At 34.8% G+C, this 19,435-nt stretch overlaps 1 protein-coding gene and 1 long non-coding RNA gene across 4 annotated transcripts in view; one reads left to right on the forward strand and one right to left on the reverse strand.

The window, feature by feature from the left end:
- The window catches only part of LOC100748054 (GRAM domain-containing protein 2B), an 89,745-nt gene that overhangs the window by 26,933 nt on the left and 43,377 nt on the right, over window positions 1-19,435 (reverse strand). The window lies entirely within an intron of this gene.
- Window positions 1,033-4,876, forward strand: LOC117151882. Its single transcript, XR_004462037.1, has 2 exons — window positions 1,033-1,250; window positions 2,035-4,876. It is a non-coding gene; the product is annotated as an uncharacterized LOC117151882 (long non-coding RNA).

Here is a 19,435-nt window from a genome sequence, read left to right on the forward strand (position 1 = left end):
ATATGTCGGAGATAAAAGGACCTCGGGGCCTCCCTTTTGGAATATTAGGGAAAACTCCAATACCCTAATCCAGACTTTTACTATAGCTACACTTAAGTAATTTAAGTAAGTTATGACTACGATCTACAGTGAGATCCGTTATAACGTACCACACGCGTACCGAGCGGAAATTCAAAGTCGATTTTCTCGAAAACAAAGCCTCTTTCGAAGCATGAACTCAAATTACAACAATCGCGATAATTAAATGTATTGGGTTGGCAACTAAATGATTGCGGATTTTATCAATACCACCTAATGACAAAATCATTACTTAATACGATCACTTAGTTGCCAACCCAATAGTACGGTTAGTGAAATAGAACGAAGTTGGTTCGACGATGCAACGTTCGCCAAATACTACCGTTACCGTCAGCCCCAAATGTCGCGATAACAAGTTATCGATATTTGCTATATGTAACATGCAAAACGTTCTCTAGGTTGGTCAATGATCCCCGCATTCAACGTCACGAACGTGTCTGCCGGCTCTGTGCGAGACAGTTAACACGCATCCTGCCGGATTAAAAGATTTAACGCCTTGCATACACGCTCTCGATCTCGATGATCGTCTAAACAAACCATTTTATCTCGCCTTTTATACAGAACCATCCATCCATACACCGCTCTTATAGCTTTTAACGCTATTTAAATCTGGCTGGACCATGAGAAAAGTTTATTGACACGATCGTAAGGCTCGTCAGAAAATTACTGAATCGTTGGTACGGTCAGATGATTTCTTAACAATTTCTTTCGATTCTGATTTTTGTTCTTCAGTTGCTTTTACACCATCCATTTGTCATCCCTAAATGCTCCATTAATTAATGTCCAAAGCTTTTTCAATCGAGATTCTACCGTGTTTCTACGAAACACTGTTAATTTATCATTCCATACGGATAAATAAGATTCGTATGTTATTTCTCCACTTTACTTCTACACCCATCAAGTTAATCAGTGTAAATAAAGAATCGTGACGTCAATACTGCGTTAAAGAAGTCCGCTTTTTTCACGAGGAGGAATTAAATAATACAACGGATGCTTAACACGCGTGTCGACACCGTGATCGTATAAGATTTCACGTTAATTAACGCAACAGGAAACAACGAACCGTGAAAGAGCAGTCGTTACAACATCTCTATGGAGACACAGTTTCGTACGCGGTTCATCCGCAGTGTGAAATTTCCGCGTACGCACGAGTATCAAATATCGCGAAACAGGTAATTATCGAGGATTTCCTGTTTGATGATGCGAAATTTGGAAGGAGTAAACGTAATGACAAGATAACGCAGTAAGTGTTCACTGTTCATCGATAATATCATACTATGATATCGGATGATAACGATATCTATCTTTGTGTACATACGTGTTGACACGTATATGAATAATAGTTTTCGTGACGGTAAATTGAAATGCTTAATAACTGCACAGATTAATGCAGTGATATCCATTGCATGTAGTAATGTATAATTGTTAAAACTGTTTAAATCAATAAAGAACACTGCATCTCTGATCGAGATCTTGGATTCTTTACAAGAATCAACACAAAAGAAACTCTATTGTTTGATTAAATACCATCGTGAAGTAGACTTTTAAGTTTCATCGCTTGTATAAAACTATTTTCGCTTGACATTATCTTATCTTTATTATTATGTATTGTTTACTTGAAAAACAACATATTATCTCTCCTGTGGCTCTAATAAATTATGCACATTGCTTTAAAATTTATCTAATTTATTTAATATTTATTAATATTTTTTATAATATTATAATTATAATAATTTTTTAATATTTAATTTATTTATAAATTATAGTAATTTTATATTGTTGTAATTATAATTTATAATATTATTAATATTTATCTAATTTATTTAATTTAATAAAATTTAAAATACCATTATTAATATCTTTTTACTTTATCAGGTTTCTTTTATGGAAGAATTTTTTGAAGTAGCAGAGTATTTATTCCAATATGATTAACACTAATACTGACTTCTGTTCTAGCTTCTCAGCTTCTATAATACGATGTATCGATACGAAACTTCTAACCCGTATTGTACTCGTACATGAGGTGTAGAAGAGGGTTACTCGTCGATCGATCATGTTTTCAATCTGCTGATCTGTTCGACAAGAAAAATTCAGTGGTCGTGAAATCGTTGACGTCGATCTAGTGGAACGGGAAAGAATAAACAAGACGATCGAGAAAGAGATCTAGCGATATGCACCTATTAGCTAGGAAATCTTTGCGGCTGATTAAGTAAGTAGATCGGTAAGTTTGTCGCGAATAATCTGACACTGTCGAAATGCAAAGTAACAGAGGCGTGAAAGCAACTGGAAATAATTTTAATGAACATTGTTAGGTTTTGAACCGAGAAACGCAACGGTGAATGTTTCGTTTCCGAGAGGAAAAGAGAGTTTCTCTTCCCTTGATATCTAAGCTAGTAAAGTAATTATATAACTTTCCACATCGCTTTTATTTTTACGATAAGTCTGGTTTTCCTCTATCGAGAAAGATTTGAGAATATAATACAAAATATAGAATTATTCTCCTCCTTTGTCATTTGTCATTGTCAGGCTCTTCAAATTATTACCAAAAGAAGAAAAATAAAAATAACTGAAGTTTCGTAGATCCCGGCTCGAGAATGATTTCTTTGAATTTGTGTTGGATCTATTTAATACCGATGAAAGATGATAAATATATAGACTGTAATAGTAAATAAAACGTTAAATAAGATGCTAAACGTGTAAATAGAATATTGCAATACTGTGTTGCAATACTGATTATAGAAGAAACTGCAAAATTTACTTGAAAATATCAAACAGCGTTTCACGAAGTGTACAGAGCTGAGTTTTATTATCGCAAACAATCAGAGTTCAAGATAAGACGAATAAATTGGAAAAATAAACTGCAGTTAGAGAGTCATTCAATTTTATGAGTTCTTAACAACCATGCGCTGGCTCAGCAGTGAAAACAGCCGAGACGACGTAAAAAGGAGAAATTATTTCGCTCTGCGAAAAGGAACTAATAAGCAATTTTCTAGCGGTTGTAGAGGATCAGAATATGAAATTGCAGAAATATTCCCAGTTTGGTAATGATAAATGTGTTTGAGAATAATCGATTGTTAATTACAAATTTATATTCATATTTGATCAAATTTAATTGAATTGATTTTCTTTTCTTGCATTCTCCGTTACTAGGTTCTTAATACAACTTCTTGGTCACAAATACATAACATTTTAGATTTTACAATAAAGCAGACAGTCTTGATTATGTCTCGATGACAGGCTTCCGATTTTCTCCGTTTTCTATGTTCCAAGAAGAATTCAGCGTCTCTTTCAGCCCTTTTAGGGCATTAACCATCGACGAGTGTGTTTATGCGTTCGTGCATTACACACGATAATGCATCGCGGATGGTGCATCGTACGCATAAAACATCCGGACAGTCTAAACAATCCAACGTGTTGTAAACCGCCCCAAATAAATCGCGCCGTGTTTTGCGTACGCATATATATTAGTAGGTTTCGTGGTAGATGGACAAAAATTTATCCGTTGATTCGAGTTCATTCCGGGAATGGAATTTTGGAATGAAATTCGAGGAATACGATTCTAGACAATTCTCAATTCTTGTATATGAATATAACTACGCAAGTGAAATTTACACGAGTATCTCATTTTTTAGACAGTTTACATATTTTCCCACTTTACGCGCATTTTCTACATTCTATTTCGTATCTCGTTACAACGCAAATGTGGAAATGTTTCGTACGACGCGCATAACACATTCATAGAACTTTTCTGTGATAAATGTTCGAATACTTTTGTGAATCACTGTAGCGCATAAACGAAGATATTAAGAAATATTCCTTATATTTTTTCTAACACCAGGGACTCTTGTATTCGCCTAGTACAAGAAAAATATAGAAATACAAATATAAATGTGCGGACGTTGATTCAATGTATTTTCATTTAATTTAGTTGATTTAAACGTTTTAATTTATTTTTCCTGCCAATCGAGAGATATCTGATAGTAAAATTGCGACAAATTTCGGTCTAAAATCGGAGTAACGGTAGCCGTGATAGCCATGACGAGAGGAAGCTCGTGAAAGTATTGTCTTTTCCTGCGTTTCATCCACATTTAGATATTCGTTATCTAGTTTATTGTATATTTCAAGAAAAAGTAGATCGATCGTTACGAATGTACCAAGGTTGGTCAGAAGATCAGGTGTTACACATCTCTTAAGACAGTCAACTATTGCGTTTCGCCAGAACCATGGAGTATCATCTTGCAACGAGAGAAAACACGTTGAAATACGCGCAATGCTCCGACGATGATTCAACCTTTGGTTCGAGTAAATGTTACCAAAACGAATGGTATGTATAAACATTCGTTGCAGTACTGTTAGAAAAATATACATATATACATAGATAATTCTCGTTGTTTCAAAATATTAAGTAAATTCGCATTAACCTCGCGCCATGTGCAAATCGCCACTATTCCGCTTATTTTATAAATTATCGTAAAATGTGTAATTCATTTTCTATCCTTTCGTTTACTTTATACTCTCGTCTATTTCAGTTATTCAAAGTTCTGATTCACTAAAAAATTCAGATTCTACCTCTGTGCTGTAAAATAATATTTAGAGAATTCGAATTTAGTCGAGTATTTTGATTCCTACAAGTATCGTTCTTCTAATATCGTGGCTAATTAAATTAATAACTTTATTCTTTACGATCACACGTTTTCGCGACTTGTGAAAATATAATGAATTTCGTACAGTAACAAACAGAGTGTACGACCTTGTGAAAAATAGTGGTCAATTGACTTACAGCATTCATTCTCGGTGAGTTTTTTTTGCTATTATTATTGTAATCGTTGCTATTATTATTGTGTTGGTATAATTTTGGAATGAACGAAGGTAAAGAAAAAGACACACATATTGGAAATTGGAGAAGGTCGAAGGGATTAAAAAATGATGGTGGAGGCGTTAAAGAGAATTCAAGGTCATCTTGCTTTCTGACGCTAGACGTTATATTTAATGTTAATATGTAGGGCGGCAGCCATTATTAAAATCGGATTAACGATTTATCGCGGAAGGTCATTTGTAGCTTCGCTTCTTAACATGTCGATAAGACGAGACTTGAGATTACTTCGTTTTAAGATGCATACGTCATTCTACAAGGTGGTTGGTAACTGGTGGTACAAGCGGAAAGGGGGTGATTCTAGACGAAAAAAGAAGTCGAAAATATAGAATAAAAATTTTTCGTTCGAGGCTTTGTTTTCGAGAAAATCGACTTTGAATTTTCGTTCGGTACGCGTGCGGTACGTTATAACGGATCTCAGAGTGATTCTACGCGAAAAAAGAAGTCGAAAATATAGAATACAAATTTTTTTTAATCTTTTTTTTTGCGTACCGAGCGAAAATTTCAAGTCGATTTTCTCGAAAACAAAGCCTCAAACGAAAAATTTTTATTCTATACTTTCGGCTTCTTTTTTCGCGTAGAATTACCCCCTTTCCGCTTGTACCACAAGTTACCTTGTACCACCAGTTACCAACCACCCTGTATATGATTGTAGGTCAGTGAAACTTGTAACCATAAAGTATGAACTTACAGATTATAATTACATACAACTTCTCCTCTAAGCCTGTTTGCCTCTTTGAATAGAATGTGTGATCAATTTTCTGACATACAATCTATTCGTCATACGAAGATATAATTATATGACAGTAAGTACTATTAAATGAGCGTTAAATATAAGTAAAGACAATGTAAGAGATGTAATCTGGAAGTCGTCCAAAGCCGAAAGGCACGGACTAAATAAATAATAATAAAAAATAATACTATTAAATGATACGAGATTTAATATAATTGAATGTAATTAATTAATATACGAATGCAAAAAATAACTGCAGTGTTGTACAAATACTTTTTGTAGCCACTGCATACGTACGTTCTTAAGTTAAGAATATTTACAAAAATTTAAGTAGATCTGAAAAGTTAGCTAGAATATATATAGCTGAAATTTTCGATTAAATTTAATCGCCCAAGCAATTCAATTATCGAAAAACATCCTAATCCAAACGCAATATTAAATACAAAACTAACTAAAAATCCGATGCTCTTGTGTCCGCGTACTTGCAGACACTTGAACAACCATTGAAATTCATTCGAAATGAAACGCTTGAAAATTAGAAATTTTGAAATAGAAAAAAATTGAAGAAATAGAAATAGAAGAAATAGATGAAAATTGGTAAGCGCCATGAAATAAGATAAATAGCATCTGATTGGTAGTTAAAATCCACAAAGTGCTGTTTATTTTCCTAATTAAGATGGAGAGATAGATATTCATAAACCACTAATTGAAAATGTTTCTCGAATCAGAGTTGTACGGAGGAAATTGCCTCGAGCTATTTCCTTCGAGATCGTTTCAGACTGGCTGAAGAGGTTCCGCCCGAAAGCGCCAAATTAGGACACGCAGCGTAGCCTACAGCGACATAGAAGTTACTTACGTAATCGCCTGTGAACGAAATCGATTTGTATCATCATATTTGATTCCACTTGTCGAGAGAGGTTTGGACGAAACGCAGACACTCGTGGTGCGTTACAGATATCGTATCGCGCGTGTAATCTTTCATTTTCGACGAAAACTACGCATCAAAGCGTTGCAGAACGGCTAATGGTGAAGCGCGTGCAGCTAACGGGTGCGTGTTACAATGTAACGAGCCATCGTAGGCAACTTTTAACCCTTTCACTAGGATACATCGATTTTCAATCGAAAATTTGACGATCGCGTGCTATCTTCTGCTGATTAATTGGAATATTGGCCTAATGTATGTTATTTATAGCTGGATTTAAGCTTGAACTTCTGAACGTCGAAAATCCCCAACAGCGTGACAGTGTTTGTCTTAATCGATTGCGAAGAGAAACAAGCGGCGCAATAGCGCTCGTCATATTTGGTACTTTCTGAGATACATCTATACTATTATATATACGTACTATTAGTTTATAAATGTTTCAAGTTTTGTTCAATAAAATGATCGAGAAAATAACAATTTTTTTTTTTTATTATTTATTAAAATTACAATCAATTCTCGTGTTGAGAATTTTCAGTAATTTTTCTGGCGTGACACAGTAACATGGCTAATTATTTATAATACGTTAATACTTGTTATAGATGAGTATAATTTGTACGTAAGTAAAGAAAATAACAATGAAATAGAAAATACCGTCAGTCGTCCGTAGCGTTCGAATCTACTGGGACTTTTCGTCACGAAATCTAAACAGCACGATCGTGTCACACGCTCAAGAAGGGTCACATGCTCGGAAACAGTAATAGGATAGAGGTTAGACATCCTGCATACCACAGCCATCGAAACAATAATCGAATAGTAACGGAATAGGCGCCTCTGATATACACCAGATGACAATCCCTCTAGAGGGATTAAAACCTCGGTATAAAAACTCTTCAAAATAAGCGCTCGAATCAGTCTGTTGTAAAACTTTGAACCGTCACTCTGTTGGATTTGTATAATAAATTCTACTACCACATACAAAGTTCAATTTCTTCGCCTTATTTGTAAACCGTTCGAACTGCGACGCGAGATCACCGGCGATCTATCATTTTCGTGATTTCTTGTGTCTCTTACGTGACAATCGCGCTGCTTGGGACTCGAACGGTTAATTAATACTTTAACGTTATTTTAATATTATTTTTTATATAAAATTTGACGTTGCATTAAGATTCTGATTTAACCCTTTCGAGGCGGATTTTTCGTTTCAGAAGTGGCAATAACAATATGTATAATAATATAAGGATATTGATTCACCGACGTTTGAGAAAAGGAATAGATTTCGTAATTTTCAAAATAGAATATTTGCTCCCATTTATCATGAGAACTACGTATCTTGGTGATGTCAGAAAAATTATAACGATCAAGCGGTCTGTCGAAAAGTTACTTTGGGATTTATCGTACCATTACATAGTCTCGAAAAGCTTAACGTGATTTTTTAAATTAAAAAATTTGAAATTCTTGCAGATTGGGGAACGAAATTATATTCTATTGTAGTAGTAAACGAGATTGTTAGAATAATTTTCAATATATTTATACAAAGTAAAACAAAGGAAATATGAAAAAATAGGCAACTTTGTGTCGAAGAAGTTATACAGGGTGGTTGGTAACTGGTGGTACAAGCGGGAAGGGGGTGATTCTACGCGAAAAAAGAAGTCGAAAATATAGAATACAAATTTTTCGTTCGAGGCTTTGTTTTCGAGAAAATCGACTTTGAATTTTCTCTCGGTGCGCGTGCACTTTATCACGTCTCGTTATTTTTCCATCGAGGCAACGATCTACAGTGAGATCCGTTATAACGTACCGCACGCGTACAGAACGGAAATTCAAAGTCGATTTTCTCGTAAACAAAGCCTCAAACGAAAAATTTTTATTCTATATTTTCTATTCTATATATTCTATATTTTCTATTATTCCATATTTTGAGGTTTAGGTGACCATCTCGGGTCAGGGCTCTTGTATGAGTAAGTCCGTGTTCTAAAGCCTAGACCAAGATAAAGCAAAAACTGCCTAGGTTGAGTTTGGCGCCAAGACACAAAAACGCGGGTGCTCGGCAAAAACAGAATAAGCCGATGAGTCACTGGTCAACAAATAAACTCGATCATTACTAGCGACAATATAAAGGACATTTATATCGATTTTTCCTTAACAATGAATAATGTCAATGTTTGTATACATTTATTATACAATTACATTATTTATATAAATGTCTCTTATGGTGTACATATACTTGAATAATGTAGGAAATATTGCTCTTTTTATTTTTACATTCCAACTGTACGAACAGTTTTGTTTTTCACTATACATACATACATGTATCTTAAATGTTATACATACTTTGCATGTATCACATTTGATGTATGATGTGTTCATAAAGATCTTGTTAAGACGGCTTGTTAAAATTGTACTTACATATCTAATTGTACTCTACAAAATTGTACATACAATGATATCTATTAATCACTCTTAAAGTACAAATATTATACATTTATATTCTTATATAATCGCGCAAGGATGTGCGCAGGTACCATGTTGTACTGCTGAATTGTAGCCAATCAACGAGCAGTACTGTAAGCAATTCTAAATAATAGCGGTTGACCGACACGAGGCACCGCACAGTCGTTCTGTGGATACGCACATGGTTAGTGTGTCGTGTTGAAGGTTGCCTACAATGTGGATATATATCAGTTAGTAATGAATGCTAAAAAAGAATTACAAAGTTAATCTGTTAAATTTCGGTAGAAGAGAATGTAGAAATACAAAAGAAGTAACTCTTGATCGACCATTGATTTATTTAAGGTAAATATTTTATATATGTTCATACAATTATACGTAAGTTATTCTTAGATGAAACAGATATGTTTTATATAATTTAACCTATATTATTGCGGTACACCAAACATATCAAACCATATATACAAGGTGATTTGAGGCTTTGTTTTCGAGAAAATCGACTTTGAATTTTCGCTCGGTACCGTTCTGTACGCGTGCGGTACGTTATAACGGATCTCACTGTAGATCGTTGTCTCGATGGAAAAATAAAAAAAAAATAATATAAAAAAATAAAAAAAATTTTTATTCTATATTTTCGACTTCTTTTTTCGCGTAGAATCACTCCCTTTCCCCTTGTACCACCAGTTACCAACCACCCTGTATAAAAGATACATAGAAGAAATCGTAGATCTAGACGATCTAGACATAGATCTAGATCGTAGATAAGAGAAATAAACGTGGAATATGTATTAAAAAATACGGGATTTATATTCTTAATTTAATTATATTTTTATTAACTGTGTAGATAGGTTCGTACTTTTTTATCTAATACTAATACACGACTACCTAGGAATACGTACAGAACTGAAGAAAATTAAGCAATAAAATACCTATTTGGGATTATTGGTATGGGCCTACGTGACGATCGATAACGCTTAACTTTGCAATTTTCATAGTTCAGTTTGCGTTGCGATATACGAAATTTATTTAATTTCTATCCTTATTGCACAAGGTAATAGGTTTCAAAGTTTCTCGAATCACCATTATCATTTTGATCCACATCTTAGTAACTGACATACTAAACGCAGAACTTCAAAGTAACATTCAAATCGCAACACCTAAAAGAAAACCAACGAAATATATTCCAAAGTTAACAGTTTATTTAAATTTAATCAGACACAAGCATCGTTTACAACCTAACGGAAACACTGATATGCAAAAAAATCTATTCCTTTTCCTCGGCCACAAATTATTGCGTGGGAATCGAATATCGTTAGATGTTAACTGCTTCTACTTACAATTGCATGAGGCACGATTATCAGATTCTTTTCCTTTGATATTTACATACATTAAGCGTGATATTTTAGAAAAGCAGGTAATAATGCCGGCGAAACAATAGAGAGCAGTTACTGTCAGGAATTTTTGATCGATGTGAATCAGTTAACGTGATTAAGGAGACGCCAGGTCTGATGAAAAAGCATGGAAGTTGAGAGTATCGATCGTGGATGAACCTGCAAGTTATTTTATATAAATAATGCTAAGGAAAGTGTTGGAAGTCATTTGGTAATATTTTAAAACTACAACAAACTTTCGATTAACCGAACAATATTGCACTCTCTGTGTATATCAGCGTCTTATTGTTCAATCGCGTTATCGTATTCGGTTCATCGTTAGACACTGGCGTGTCAACTAAATAACACGAATCAATTAACTGGTATTGAAAGACAAAAAGAAGGTCATGTTGTTGAATTGAAGAGTTCAACAAAATAGTTGTGTTACGCCGGGCGACTCTCTCCCTGGACCAGGTCCATACACCGCGGGCCAGACGGACACCAGACGTCCGCTCCTACTTACGGCGTATCCTCAATAACTTTAAGCTCCGTCGTAAATCCCATTAATTTGCTTGCTAAGGTCCTGCAGACCGAACAAATATCTTTTCTAAATCACCTTCTAAAAAATATTGTTTACTACGGCTTGACAAAGGAAAGTTGGATTTTCCCGCGTACGATGCTTCCTAATAACAACTTTCTATCGAGGGCAGCTAAGACCCTTCCTAATCCACCAACCTTCGTTTAACTAATTAACAACGAAGCCTATTTCCCTGGATCTCTTAGCCACAGTCGTCCCGAACAAATCCGATGGTCCCGTGCGCTAGACACACCTATCACGAGCTTTCCTACGACCCAGCATCGTCCCTGTAACTTACTGCTTCTACGACCTCAGGAGAGTCAAGTCAAACTTCTTCTACACCGTTGGAAGAGTCAACTACTTCTTCTATACCGCGAGAAAACTCACCAACCAAGTCCAAATCTAACGCCTAAGCACGAGCACTCACTTCCTCTACTAAGTATCCTCTAGTGCTACGTCCATTGACATACGAAGTTCGATTAAAAGAGCCTTGCTCTGACGTGCATATCTATCGTACCTTCGGGCGAGAAGTTGTCATCTAGGAATTATATCTACTCAACAGTGTAACTTAAGTGTTGAAAATAAAACCTTATAATTCTGTGAATCACAGTGTTATACTAATTCAACCACTCCTATTATCTTAACGGAAATCAGGGGATCGATCAACTGGTGGTGTCGATTGCTATAATCGTAACGGGAATTTACGACTCCCGTTGACGTCCCTCCACGGGAGTTCGTCTCCCCGCGATTGGTCGAAAAAACACAGATGGTGTCGTACGGCATATATTAAATTTTCCCGTTGACGTCCCTCCTCGTGAGTTCGTCTCCCCGCGATTGGTCGAAAATACAAGTTGTAACTCGACAAAATAAGAAAATAAAAGAAACAGATTGAAAGACGAAAGAAAGGAATTACAGCATAAATTGGTATTTAAAAGCTTTTTATCTAAAAGCATGTGTTCCATTGGGTTTCAAAAATTTGAAAAAAATTAGCTTAGAATTCTACTAGGGTAGAAAATTGTTTCGTCAAAAATGTATCAAGATGAAATAAATTATTATCAACAGATGATATTTAGTCTACATAATTACAAAGTAATCGCAAATACGTGTTTATTTTTTAACTAATTGATTCGAATAATAATAATCAAGGTTCTACGTTCTACTATAAAGATAGAAGAAATTACAAAGGCGTAAAATAGGATGTACTCGTAATGTTTGTGAATCAATTGAATGGACTTCCCAATGAATGAGATGATTCTATCAAAAGTGTCTATTATGTACATACCATACATTGATTTAGGCTACTGAATGAAGTTCAATTGAAATGCAATTCGCTCAATCTCACTTGCTAATTTAGCTGTACTGAAAATTCGGTATAAAACAATGGATCTATTCTTCGTATAAAATAAATTTGTATTCTATTATTCAGATACAGTATATTATAAATTATACACTAACAGAGTTTGTCTCATTGTATATAACGTTCAATGAATGTATCAATCAATTATGGTCCTATTAAAGAATTCAGTTTGACCCAAATAGATTTGCCTCTCATAGAAATTTCTATTACCTTATTCTTCGAATGTACCGATGAGTCTTACAAAATTCAATAGATGATTGAATGACATTCATTAAAATTAAATTCAATCGATTTCACTTGTAAATATAGTTGTATTGAAAATTCAATTAAAGTCAAATAAGTGCAAATCTGTTTTTCACATTTCCTGTTATCCTATTTTTTTTAACTGAGTTACATTATACATTCTAATAAATTATACAGCAGGATTATTTACTTTATCATATAAAATTCAACAAAGGTTTTAATGTATGATAATTATGTTAGATCGATTTACATTATGAAACGGAATTCAATTGAAATTCAATTCAATCAATTCGCAAATTACCTTGCAATTTGCTGTTTGTGTGCTTCACATACAGAAATTTCTATTACCCTACTGTTCGAATAAATTATGTTATAGATTTTGCAGTAGCAAAATATGTCCTATCGCACACAATGGCACGAATGCTTCGATAAATGACAATTCTATTAGAAGTGACTATTAAATTGACATAGATTATTGGTTAAAATTCAATCAGAATTCAAGTTCATTTTAATTTCATTAGAAAATTTACATAGTTTGAATTACAATAATATATGTGAATTAATAGAAAGAATACTTTCATATGGAGATTTCTATCATCTTGTTATTCAGATATGTAAATTATCTTCTAAATCGCTCATTAACTTCTCAACCTACGATTTACGTTCGAGAATTTTGGGCCGAAAACGTAAACAAGCTATTATACAGAGTGGTTGGCAACTGGTGGTACAAGCGGAAAGGGGGTGATTCTACGCGAAAAAAGAAGTCGAAAATATAGAATAAAAATTTTTCGTTTGAGGCTTTGTCTTCGAGAAAATCGACTTTGAATTTTCGCTCGGTACGCATGCACTTTATCACGCGTCTCGTTATAACAGATCTTACTGTAGATCGTAGTCTCGATGAAAAAATTAAAAAAAAAATTTTTATTCTATATTTTCGACTTCTTTTTTCGCGTAGAATCACCCCCTTTCCGCTTGTACCACCAGTTGCCAACCACTCTGTATAATAGCTTGTTTACGTTTTCGGCCCAAAATTCTCGAACGTAAATCGGTTAAGGGGTTAAGAGAACCCCTTGGAAGAGTCTGTGTTATTATTTATATATATTTAATTTCATTACTAAGGAAAGAAAAGGTATTTTAGTCACAAGCTCGATGTTTTCAAATATAAAGATTTTTCCATTTTTTAAACCTAACTTCAAATTATATCGTTAAATCGGTGCAAATAATTAAACCGATATATAGAAGAATACACTTTTTAAAAGTATTTGATATGTCAAAAGCACGTACACACACTATAATATTTCTGAAGGATACATGTAAAATTAAATCAAATTAATAAAAGGCTACACATATATGTAAACTTCCTGCGCGAAAATATTTTTTACCAATTTGTTAAAGTTATTATAAAAGTGAGAATCTTCGTATGTAAAATACTACTGTAAGTGTTTCAGTGCGAGATACGAGGACGTGCATTTCCTAAAAATTTCAATTTCAAAATGTATTTAGCATCATCTACTTTCGCAGAGAACAAAGACAGTAAATAACAAATAAGAAATTTTCTATAATCTAATAAATGATTAAAAATTCTGTTTATATATTCTACATTTGACGAATAAAATTTTTCTATTAAAAGCATCAGAAACATGTTTATACGAAGTTATTCTAAAAGCGAAAACAATAAGATTAGAAAAAGAAAAGAAATAACACAAATCTTTGTAGTAAACGCAACGTCAAAACTTTAACAATTACCAGTGGTACTAATATGGAGAGTCTTTCGTGTTCCGCCAGTATCGTCACAACCATCATCAAAGTGCACTTTGATATTGACATCTGTTTCTTGCTTCAAGCGTATTTAACATGTTGCTTATTCGTGTAGCCAACCAGTTCTTAACTCGTCAGCTGATACATTAAAATCTGGAAACTCTCCAGATGTTCCTTATTACAGTATCAACTACTTTTCCAAAGATGTTTATCTCGCCAATAAGACAAGAACGGAAATACCACAAGTCCATGATGATTCGATTGTAATGTAAAATGTAGACAATCATCGTGTGATATGAATCTTAAATAAAATTAAACACAATTTTTAAAGAAATTTATTCAATCAAATCTTGTTTAATTTAGTTTAAGTAGATTTTTAAAGCCTGATTCAAGTTTTACAAGCTATCATTACTTCGCTTTACAGGCTTTGTTTACAAGTTTTGATTACTTTTGCCCAAACTGTATCGTCCACATATGATATTAAAGGAAGTTTAGAAAGTTCGAATTACCATACACGCAAGATTCAAAGGTTACGAGGACTTTCAAGAGTTTTAAACTTTCAATCATCTTGTGTATGATTCGACAAATTCGAATTATACACAACATGAATGGCTCGAAGCGTTTCCCATCCCATCGCTAGTTCTGACACTTTCGAAACGTGTATGTGATATGTAAATTAAACACTGGTAGCAGGCAGAACAAAGATATCAAAAGAGTTACGACGAGGACGGTATACACGGTGCTCGGTAATAATCAGCATGCGTGCGAGCACGCTATGAAAGCGAACCGGCGGCAGTGGCAGCTGCTGACTGGCCACGACACAACGACTCGTTAGCGAGGTCGTCGTTCTTATATCGTCGAGAACTATACTATCCAGTTTAGCGGTACTTCTGCTCGAAACAGCGCACTCATTAGAGCACGTGTCACGGCAAGTTAATCAGCAGTTTGGATTTCCATTAGCGTGCTGACTGCCACCGAATATCGACGTTCGCGAAGGTTAACACGACCGATCAAACAACAGTATTTTGATAATATTACGTTCGTACCATCAATAGGATTTGGAATTGTTTCATTGTGAAACTCTACTGCAGCTTTGTATTTCGATGAGAAAAATGTATGAACGTGGAATACTATTTTTTTTTTTTTTTTTTTTTTTTTTTTTTTTTTGAAGCAATTACGTCTTTTACGTATAGAAATTATTTTGCAAGGGAGCTTATGTAGCAAGAAGTTATTTATATTTTAGAGATTGAAAATGTGAAAAGATGGCTGAAAATTGGACGACACGTGAAAGTTAAAGGCACGTGATTCATAGCAATTTATCAAATATAAGTAATCGACATAAGACAGATTTCGATGAGTAATATTGGCCTGTCAAATGCAAACTTCATATTTGAAAGAAACAACATTTCATAGGCATCAAGCTAATAACGTACATTTATATAAAGAAGGAACTTTAACATTGATTGTCGTGGGAAGTTTTACGTATAGAAATTATTTTGCAAGGGAGCTTATGTAGCAAGAAGTTATTTATATTTTAGAGATTGAAAATGTGAAAAGATGGCTGAAAATTGGACGACACGTGAAAGTTAAAGGCACGTGATTCATAGCAATTTATCAAATATAAGTAATCGACATAAGACAGATTTCGATGAGTAATATTGGCCTGTCAAATGCAAACTTCATATTTGAAAGAAACAACATTTCATAGGCATCAAGCTAATAACGTACATTTATATAAAGAAGGAACTTTAACATTGATTGTCGTGGGAAGCCTTTATTGGAAAGTTGATAATTCATTCAACGTCGTATTGATATGCTAATTATCGAAAAAGTTAGAAATATCGGAGTTAGAAATCAATCTGGAAACTTCCAGTTTCTCTTGAATTATCTACGTATCAACATCCGTAGTTACTTCTATTGTATTGGCGGAGGAAACAATTAATTGCACACTAAGTAGGAAAAAATGTCAGTGACAGTTCATTCGCTATTGAAACATGCATCGAAGGAGATTCTGGTAAATAGACTGTGAATGTTCACTATTTTCCAGACATTCGTGTCAATTTTAAACATCCAAAAGATTTGGAATATGCTTTTATTCAAGATTATTTTTATTCAAGTCTCACTTTTTCTTAGTAAACTACAGATCGAACAACACGAACAAAAATATCTTGTACAGGTTTGCCATTTTAATCATATTTGTATGCAGAAAGATATTAAAATAAATGCAGAAAACGCTACAAAATATTCTTCTTTATCAATGTACAACTTACAAACAACACGACCAGTTTGAAATTAACAGAATATGTAGAACATGGTTTCGATGTTGTTCATATTTGAAGAGTTAAAAACGATCCAGTTTCTCATTAATACCAAGTACTTTCATTGAAATTTTGTTAATACGTATTAGTCAATATTACACTAACTAATTATTTTTCGAACCTCTAGGCTTGACAGAATGCAGCAACGAAGATTATTTGCCGGTAAAATGAATACTGAGATTCGATTTAAATTGTGCAAGGGTGGTGGTCAATTTAACCCTTTCGTTGCTATGGGCGACTATAGTCGTTCTGCGTAAGATGCCGCGTATTGTACATACGATAAGCGACCGGAGTTATTGCACATCAAGTATCTTACTCTGGACATGTAGCGTTAGTATTTTGTTTTGCATCATGTGTTTCTCACGGACGAACACCTCAATACTACGTGTGGCGGCACTTGACGACGGAATTTTCCGACAGCTTCGCGTCACAAAGCGCTATACCATCAAAGCGTAAGGCCGACATGCCTAATGTACCATCGATATCCCTACGGTTCTTCCACCGAATATTCGGAAGAATACATACGCGGCAGCGGTCACGGACATCCAACAAACGCGTGCTTAGTGGGGATATCGAGGGGCAACAAAGGATAAGAATTCGTTCGGTTTTAAACAAGAGATTCGTTCCGTTTCGAACAGCGAAGTGCGAAGGGTTTAGCGTAATAGCGAAAGCAAACACATTCGGGAAGCGTGATTGTTGATTGTTGATTCTTAACTGTTAATTGTTGAATAAACTTTTGTTGAACATCGAGAGTATTTCTTGGGCACTTACATCCAACTGCACCTCATATGTAACAGCAAAGCAAATGCCAAATCAGTCTCGAGACACTTGTACGAATAAAGTGAGTGCTTACTGAAGCAAAATAATTAAATTTACTTTTTTCCCAACAACAGACAAAAAGGAATGCTTTGTTTACCTTTATTTGGATTAATGATTTCTGAACAGTTTTCATGCCACCCCTAAAATGATGACAAATAACAGAAAAAGACGTACTATCGTAAATCGGAATTATTCGGAGCTGTCAAAAGATGACCAGATAAATTCAAATTTGGCACGAGAAAGATGTAATACAAATAATAAACTGAATGTGGAAAAGATACAAGAGAAATTACATGGACTAACGAATTATTTCGGCCAAATATTCATAAATTTCATTGCAAGCATTCGGAAATAAAAACATCAATTAGTTATTCGGCGGCGGTTTTAGAACTTTTCAATTATTCTGTTGCGAAAACTTTATAAATTTCACTGTTGGCACGACAAACGATTATCTGAGTAGAGTTGACGAGGATGATCATACGATAAATTCCTGAAACACTTCTCTCCCAGAAATTTATCGCTCTCTCGCCATCAGATTATCAATGTCGCAAAATAAAAAATTGTCATATTGCGAATACTGGTCTAACGATAAAATGTTGGAGAACAAAATCTTTGGAGAAGTTATGAGTAGAGATTTTTATATTTGACGAACTTTCTTGCGCACCGTGCATAATTTTCGCACGGCGGCTCGTTCAGCCGGAGTGCCATAACGAAAAGGTTAATACGATTGGTAATTTTCCGTCTGTAAATAACTACCCCTGCGTTATCCTTATTCGAGGGTACGGTGCGACCTGTGAGGATCTCCGTAGAAATTCAGTCGGCTTTACCCAACGACCATAGCAAGCAAAGTATCCTTATAACAAGCTCTGTCTCAACAAATATATACTAGGACAGGAAGTTCAAAATAAAGGAAATAACAAGTGAAATTTGGGCTTATAGACATAAAAACAATAAGGTAAACATAAAGACATAAACATATATATGCGACGGCACTCGACGACAAAACTTTGTGACGGCTTCGCGACACAAAGCATCACCGAAGCGTAAGGCCGACAGCCTAATGAGCCATCAATATACCTACGGTCCTTCAGTCGAATATTTGGAAGAAAGCGGCCGCTTAACGAACGCGTAGTGGGGATACCGAAGGGCAACAAAAGAAATGAATCGGTAAAATGAACAGCGAAGTGAGGAGAGTCGTGTTAACAGCGAGGTGAACATAGTCGAGAAGCGAGAAAAAGTAGGAATCCGAGAATTATGCGAAACGAGTCGAAGGCGAAGAGTGTTGAATAAATATATCGTTGAACACCGCCGAGTATTTCTTTGGCACCTTACGCCAAACACCACCGCATATAAAAACATTAAAGTGTAAAGACACAAACATATAAAAACATAAATGCTTAATCTAAGACGAGCGCAGATAGAACAATATAAGAAGAAATTCCGAATTAGTTTATAAAATTTCATATACAGGGTGGTTGAGTGCTACAAGCGGAAAGGGGGTGATTCTACGCGAAAAAAGAAGTCGAAAATATAGAATACAAATTTTTCGTTTGAGGCTTTGTTTTCGAGAAAATCGACTTTGAATTTTCGCTCGGTACGCCTGCGGTACGTTATAACGGATCTCACTGTAGATCGTTGTCTCGATGGAAAAATTAAAAAAAAAAGAAAAAAAATCTCTTTTTTTACGTGAAGGGAACGTTCATAGGCACCCGCGCTCGCCGGGGAGAGGGTGCGGGGTAATACCGGAAAAAAAACTTTTTTTACGTGGGGAAATCTTCATCCACACCTTATCTCATCGCACGGAGCGGGACAAGGGTGTCGGATTTTCATCGGCTAAAAAAATCGGGCGGGCCTAGGTGTAGTGGTCCGCAACGAGTGAAACCGATCTCCGGGGGTACTTCCCAAACACTCATAGAAAGCACAACAACATAGTAGGCAA

The sequence above is a fragment of the Bombus impatiens genome, unplaced genomic scaffold, assembly GCF_000188095.3.
Source record: "Bombus impatiens unplaced genomic scaffold, BIMP_2.2 scf_0503, whole genome shotgun sequence".
In the NCBI taxonomy this organism is placed as follows: domain Eukaryota; kingdom Metazoa; phylum Arthropoda; class Insecta; order Hymenoptera; family Apidae; genus Bombus; species Bombus impatiens.